Source organism: Ascidia mentula, chromosome 9 (genome assembly GCF_947561715.1).
Source record: "Ascidia mentula chromosome 9, kaAscMent1.1, whole genome shotgun sequence".
Lineage (NCBI taxonomy): Eukaryota > Metazoa > Chordata > Ascidiacea > Phlebobranchia > Ascidiidae > Ascidia > Ascidia mentula.
This window is the reverse complement of record NC_138574.1, coordinates 6,287,327-6,296,042: the sequence shown is the minus strand read 5'-3', so window position 1 is coordinate 6,296,042 and position 8,716 is coordinate 6,287,327.

Here is an 8,716-nt window from a genome sequence, read left to right as displayed (position 1 = left end):
CACGTGTTTACAGTTTCGTAAACACCGTCTTTTAGGCACAACGCAGTGTGACAAGCATCGATTATAATCTCTGACCCTTCTGCGACTGGTACTCCATTTATTACACATGCTGATGGGGTGGTGGGTTCTTCGCTTGAAGGCGTTGTTGGCGAAGTTTGCGAAGTGGTGCACGTGCTGACATTTCTAATGGTTTCCTTGCCAACGCACACCAACTTGTAACATGTTTCCTCAACAATTACTTCGCCGATCTCGTACATTTTATCGTTGTATGTGCAGCTTAGGATAGTCGGAGTGGTAGTAGACGGTTCCTCGGTGCTAATGGGAGTCGTGCAGATGGTTCGTGTTTCTGAAACACCATCCTTAATGCAAATAACTAGGTGACAAACGTCAATTTCAACCACATCTCCGATGTTCATTTCTTTTCCATCAATTTCGCAACCTGCCTTCGGTGTTGTAGATTCAGTTGATGTCGTTGGAGTGGTGCAGGTGGTCTCGTTCCTAATGACGTGGTCACGGAAACAAACCACTTTGTAACATACGCCATCTACGATTACAACTCCGACGGCAACCTGCACACCGTTGTGTAGACATCCCCCTGTACCTGCCGTTGTATCAACAGGAGGTGTGGAGCACGTGTTTACAGTTTCGTAAACACCGTCTTTTAGGCACAACGCAGTGTGACAAGCATCGATTATAATCTCTGACCCTTCTGCGACTGGTACTCCATTTATTACACATGCTGATGGGGTGGTGGGTTCTTCGCTTGAAGGCGTTGTTGGCGAAGTTTGCGAAGTGGTGCACGTGCTGACATTTCTAATGGTTTCCTTGCCAACGCACACCAACTTGTAACATGTTTCCTCAACAATTACTTCGCCGATCTCGTACATTTTATCGTTGTATGTGCAGCTTAGGATAGTCGGAGTGGTAGTAGACGGTTCCTCGGTGCTAATGGGAGTCGTGCAGATGGTTCGTGTTTCTGAAACACCATCCTTAATGCAAATAACTAGGTGACAAACGTCAATTTCAACCACATCTCCGATGTTCATTTCTTTTCCATCAATTTCGCAACCTGCCTTCGGTGTTGTAGATTCAGTTGATGTCGTTGGAGTGGTGCAGGTGGTCTCGTTCCTAATGACGTGGTCACGGAAACAAACCACTTTGTAACATACGCCATCTACGATTACAACTCCGACGGCAACCTGCACACCGTTGTGTAGACATCCCCCTTGTTTTGCTGTGGTCTCGGGGAATTCTGTGGTCGGGTTACAGGTATTTTGTACTTCATGAACTCCGTTTTTTAAACATACTGCTAGTTGACATGTGTCAAGTTTTATGTTACTACCCACTGTCACTTGCTCTCCGTTGATGATACATCCTGTTAGTGGAGTAGTTTGCATTGTTTGTGTTGTTTCAATGCATTGCTTTTCATCTTCCCCGTCACTGCAGTCAGGGACACCATCACACCACCACTCCGTCGGTATGCATTGGCAGGAATCTTCTCCACAACTAGATTCCCCTGTACCACACACACACTGACATGCTCCGCAACAATTATTTTCTGACACTTCATAAATTTCTCCCAATGCACATTCTTCTGCAGTAACATCGCAAGTTTGCGGCGAGCATATTGCGGCTCCGGCAAAGCATGTGCATACTGTGCAATCTGGTGCTTGCGTGTGCCAAATGCTGTTGGTCTGAAAAAAGGAATTTAATATTTAAAAGTCAATGTTATATGTTGGTTTGTTCGGAGTTCTGTGTAGTACCTCATGCACCTCTCCATTAATTACGCATGGACAATTTTTGGCCGGAATACAATCCCCGTTATGGCAGTATTCATCAACAGCACACGATGTACAAGGTTTTGTTATTGTGGAGTTAGGACAGGGCACAATTACGTTGGTTGTTTGTTGAACTGTAGGTTGCTGGATAAAACAGGCGATAACAAAATATAGAACTTATTATTTGCTATTAGGTTTTTACCATTGATGTTTCTTCTACAGTTGAGGTAACACTTTCAGTGGCTGTTGCTTTTGTAGTTGTCGCAGCAGTTGTTTCAATACAACTTACATTGTAACATCCCAAACGCACTTCATAATCGTAACATTTCGGTATGCTTCCTCGAAGTCTTACACCAATGCATTCCAGGCCATTTTGGAGATCGCATTTTATATCATTTTGTCCCGACCTAAACAAAAAACTTGTTTAAAGACAGCAAATGAACGATTTATGTTTTTTTAACACAGGTTTGAAAACTTTATTTACAAATGTATTGGCTAAGGTTTATTTTTTTACATTTGTAAATATATACATGTACAAAGTACCTGTCGTAAAATATATTATGACCAACAACTCTGCATTGAATTGCTACCGGTGATTTGCATTCTGATACAGAGGTATGCTCAGTAACAGTCTCTTCATCATTGCCTGATTCTGTACTCGGTGTTCGAAGGTTGTGCCACTCAGCCCACCAGATACATTCATCGTATACAGTTGTTATTTCAGTTTGAATGGTTGTAAGTTGTTTTTCAGTTGTTTTGTCCTGCATATGTTTTCACATATCACTGCTTGTTTAGGTTACTGAGATTAACTACTAAAGACCCTCTTTGCAGTATGTCACCCCATTTTTTAATTCTTTTATTTATTTTATAAGAATAAGTAGTTGTCTTATGAATGCAGCTGAGTGTTACAAGTGGTCACTCCATTCGTTATGTCACCAACCTTGGGCATAGGTGTTGTCATAAAACTCGTGCACTCCAAGACATTACCAAAGCATATGCACTGATGGTCATCTTCATTTACGACACTACCTGGTGGTAAAAGTGTTCCATTTGTTGAGGAACATGGACAGTCTTCAGATTTTACACACACGCCATTGGTATTTAACTTCCACCCAGATTTACATTCCTAAAAATACAAATGCTGATATTGCTACAAAAAAAACGTGGGTTTATAGTAAACTCACAGTAAAATTCCTGGAAATGCAAGCACCAATACACATGTCGGAAGAGCATTCTGAATACATGGCAGCGTTGTAATGACAAAGAGAACTACAGTTATAGGCACATGGATTCCAGACTTCATCAATTGCACATACGGGGGTGGTGACAATGTTGGTTGTACGCTGGCCAGTAGATGTTAGCAATGGACTGGTTGTAACTAGATCTGCACAATAAAACATTGCAAATCCTAGGGAACTATAAAAACTTAAATGTAGTGTCACATACACACAGTTTACAAAGAAAACAGTCATACAAATAACTATCTTAAAATTACAAACCATTGCAAGACAATAGTAGAGTAGCTCTCATTGCAATGTTATGAGTCCAATCAACTGGCCGAATACACAACCACTTAGTTGATATTAAGTGATCCAAATCAAGGAAATTTACGGATTCAGTGTCAGAATCAAAGTTGGCGTCAAAAACCTTGTAAAAACCAATGCACATATTAAAACACCTATCAAAACATATTCAGGCGACTTACAATTGCCTCATTGGTTTGTGGATTCCTGTAAGGATAAAAGAATACTCCATCTTCACTTATGCCAAGTGTGTACTGGCGTACCCAGCCAATGTCAAGACTATGTCCTTTGGTTTTAACTCCTGCAATCTCATGGACCCTGTCGAGCTCAAATGTTAGCCACTGATACCTGTAAAATGGATGACCGTTGATAAGTCAAAAAGATCAAATAGTTGCATAAAACTATTATCATACTTGTTGTTTAATTTAGCAGCCCATCCACCCACAGATTCAACATCAACGTTCTTTAGAGAAGATTGCGTAGCCTGAGTGGATGCTGTCACCTTAACCAACTGAGGGGAATCCATTTCCAGTATTTTATAACAGTCTGAAAGTTTTACAAAATTACAAAAAAGTGGCATTGAAAGGCTATGACAATTCACCTGGATGTGTGCTGGTTTCTGGTTCATTAGTGGTAGTAAATGGACTTGTCAGTTCAGTAACATTGTTTGCATCACATTCACAATAAACTCGTACTTTGTAATCAAAACAAGTCATGAAGTTTTTCTATATGCCACCAAAAATGATACTGTTTAATCATGCAGCCAATTTGGGCTTTAAAATTAATATATCACCTGTTTGCTGTTTAAACATTCTAATCCTTTTTCCAAATCACAATGCATAATATCGCCAGCATACTTCCAATCCTGACCAGACTGGGAACAAACACATTGAATATCAGATATCATTTCCCTGTAAAAGAGAAAATTACAGCATAAAAGAAAATGATTCTAAGCAAAATATGTTTTCACAAACCTTGTACAAAATTCTGACCCATATGTAGCATCCAAGTTATCCAAATTTTGAAAATCCCCAGAATAAATTGATCGTGAGGGTTGTACTGAGTTGATCCATTTGGTCCATCGTGGAACACATGCAGGATTGGTGGTGGTTGTTGGATATTTTGTTACTGTTACGAATAATATGAGTAATTAATTGTTTTTGTTACAGACACAAAACAAACACCAAAATAATATTTCTACACATAACAGTTAGTGTTTACTCTTCACATGAGCCCTTTGGGTTGATAAACATCCAACATATATTGCACACATTATTGTGTGCTATGTAGCTTGATAAAGTTGTTTATATCATGGTATTATATAATTTTTTAGTAGTTTTTTGTTGTTACCAATAGTTTTTTGTTTTTGTTATTGTACCAAAACACACCCACTGACTTATCAGGACAAAGTCATATAGGCAAGCAACATTTTGTTTTAGTTGACTATGATTTTAAAATCTAGGAGGGATGTAACTGCAAATATTGGTTTATTTTAATACAACATAAAGTCAAGAATGTACCAAAAAATGTTGATAAAAATGAAACCACAAAGAACGTAAACTGCAATTACTGTAGGTTGGAAACATAAATACATCAATGTTGTCATAATTTTCCAAACACTTACCAGATGGAGTAGTGACAATTGCATTGCAAAGGCAATAAAACTGGACTTCAAAATTGTAGCAAGTGGTCCCCTCACTCTGAGCATACATAGAAGAAGATATTTTCAATCTCATTTAGATTTTATTTATACCATTAGCATACCTGTTCTTCATGCAAGCAAGACACACCATTCTTGCTGCAAGAGTAATGATCACTACTGCCATCTGCTAATTGATGGTTGTAATCATCATTAGCTACACGGCATGAAACATCTGTAATCATTGAGTCAGAACAGAAGGAATATTTTTGACGAAGAACATCAAGAGTGTCAATATCATTGCCAGAAGTCCCTGCAATACAACATTGAATTAATAAAAGTTCATTCCACTCAAGAAGCATATAAAATAACCATAAGGACCAACATCTTACCAAACTGAGGAGAATCAACACTCATCCACTCAGTCCATCCAGTCCGACTGCAATGTGGAGATAAAGTAACAACTTCTGTGGTTATAGGTGAAGGACTTCCAGTAGGAAATGAAGTAACTTGAGATGACGTGGTTGAATCAACTACATATTTGGAAAAAAAAACAATATTAAGCTAAATGTTGTGTATAGTAACTTAAATTTAAACAGCATAGCTATTAGTTAAAGTTGTTGTAATGTTACAATAAAAATATCTTACCATTGCATGGACAAAATACTCGAACCTCAAAATCATTGCATTTTTTTGAAGGTTGCAAAGCATTTAAACATACAAGGCCATGGGAAAGGTCACATGTAACACCACGGTTTGTTGTTTCTGCAAACGATGTCATACTTTCCCTTTCTCTGCATTGAATTTTTGTAGGGTAGTCGCAAAAGTCATACTTGGATCGGAGATTCTACATATATGCATAGCATGGTATATATGTGTCCAGTAACTTGGTAAGAATAAAACCATACACTAAAATGCTCCAAGTCTCCACTGTTTGCGGATGTTGGTGAAGAGGAAGACATCCATTCAGTATAGCCATCAACACACTTACCTTCTGTGGTTGTTTCAACAGGTATGCTAGTTGTGCCTTTAAGGAAATCATACATTAAATTTTGTAAAAATAAACGCTATAGTTTAAAAAAATTGTGGTCAAATATAATAATAGAATGGTGTTAAGGAAACTTTTTCTTGTGTTTGTCACCGTTTGTTGTTATGTCTGTTGTGGTGGGAGATTGTGTTGTTGTAGATTCATCCTCAGAAGAAGTGGTTTCATCACTTTTGGTTGTATACATTGGGTTTGTTGTAGTAGTACCAACAAAGCTTGTGGTTTTAGGTGATGTAGTTGTGGATGTTGATGTTGACGTCGATGTCGTGGAACTTGTGCCTATACCCAAAAATTTACAATATTGTAGTTAAAGAAAGGAGATGTCTTGCTTTGAAATCAGAAGAAATCAAACATTCTATTTATTAGCAGTAAGTATAAATGCAATTGTTGATTTTTGCAGTAAATAGTTGAAAAATATACTAATTATACTACAGAAACCTGAAGTCACATGGATGGAAGTAGTGGTATGAGATTGACTTGTTGTCAATTCTAAAAAATACAATTATAATCACAAACATGGAAATTCCACCATGAACAATTGTATTTACCAGAACATGTACAGTAAAAGCGAAGTTCATAGTCCAAGCAAAGAGGTGGTGTTGAAGTTTGTTTGTTATTGTCACATACCAATCCATCAATATCACAGCTTACAAACTGAACAAATAATGATAAATGTTTAAATTCCAGACTATTCTTGTTGATTGATTCTGGAAATGAATAACATTGAATAAGAAGGCCAAGACTATGATGCTGGACACATTTCACACACACCAGTGTTGATCATCATGCTGTATTAGATGATTTACAGCACTAAAGATGAACACAGGTGTGTTTAAAATATCTGGTTAACATTTCCAGCAGCCTAAATTTGGCCTTCTTATTCAAGATTCTGTGAGTCAATCTCCATTCTATTCCAATTCCAGTGACAACACTGTCAAAGATACTATCACAAACATATTTTTTGAAAGTAGAAGAACAAAAAAGGCACCTCTTTAGTGTCTGAAGACTTAGTCCGAGTATTAACTACCCGACACTCCACATCATCAATCATTTCAACAGAACAAAAGGCATACATTTTACGTAGGTTTTCAATAGTTTCATAATCACCGCCATTAAGCAAAGTTGGATTATAGCTATTCATCCAGTCAGTCCAACCATTCTTGGTACATCTGAAAAAGTTTATAGTGATTAGTGCAGATATGCTACATAAATATAGGCAATAAACACAATTTTTAAATAAATTCCAATCAAAATTTTGTCTTGTGTATAATACATTGTACAATGAGACACGCAGAAACAATAATATTCATGTATTCTTTTGACAGAACTTTTTACACACTTTCAGTTGCACTAAATATTAAACATTGTATTAAACTTTTAGATTATAAAATTATAAAAACCGTGTGGGGAACGTTGAAACAATAGTTGTCATTGTTGTTTCTGTTCTAACTGAAGTTGTAATTGGATTGGATGTTGTAGATATATCAGTACATGGTTGTCCAAGACAGTGGACTGATTGCTGAGTGCAATAACAAGTGCGGCAAGCATCCGATAATGATGGTATTGTTTCTCCTAAATAAAAATAGTGGTGTGCTTTATGTGTTTGCGTCTAAAAACAAATTAGATAAATAACTGACAATAATTCGGTTTTCATGTTATCCGTTATGTTTGCTTTTAGATTTAATTCAAAATGATCTACATCAGTTGGTTTAAATATTATACAAGGGCTGTTAATGGGAATGAAATAAATTTTAAACAAAATATCCTGCGGGTCACAAGGGTTGAAGGTTATCAATATTTTAACCTTTTACATTGTGAACAACAATAATACTCCCTTGTAAACGAATTGTAGATTGACATCTATGCACTAGAACTAAAACATCAAACACAAAGTGCACAAATTTGGTACAAACAAATTCAACTAAAATTTTTTTTTAATATTTGAAAAGTCAATTTTTGTGCTTGATTTTGTGTACATTCATACCAAAGCAAATAGAGCAAATCGCTGTAGCTCAAATAAAAAGTAAATATTTTTACAATGATATATTTGGAATTTGTATTTCGAAGCTGCTTGTAGAAAGAAAAATTGCTGTATTTTCCACCCTTTCTAGTTGTTTATTGCACTGTTAATATAAAATCAAATAAAATCCAATCTAAATATTACCATCCTTGTAAAAATTTCCATCAATTTCCGTACAATATTCACATTGTGAAGCCTCAATACATGTGTTTCCAGTAACATCAAGGACCTGTGGGTAAAATAGGATAAAATACAAATTGAAATAAAATCAATAGATACAACACTTCTTTACCATGCCATCCGGACATACACATCCTTCTACACAGCTTTGAGAGCAGTTGCCTTCTACTTCATCATAAAAATTTATGTTTTCACAAGTTTTTGGACAAGCAGATGCACAGGGTGAGTACTTCAAGGGACAATCTCCACATTGCATAGCTAATAACATTAATATCTAATGTTAAAATTAAAAAAACAAATATTTACATAATATATTTAGAAAAATAAATCTTTCAATTAAGTCCAAAATGCACAAAAGACCAGGCTTACGGCAGTTTCCATCTTGTCTCCAGGAAATAGAAACTCCCAATCGACTGCATTCTTGTGCATAGGCAGCAATAGCTGTGCATGCACATTCACAATCACCACCAGAATCACAACCACAGGCATCAAAAGTGCACATCTCAAACCTATTTAAAGAACACAGTTTAG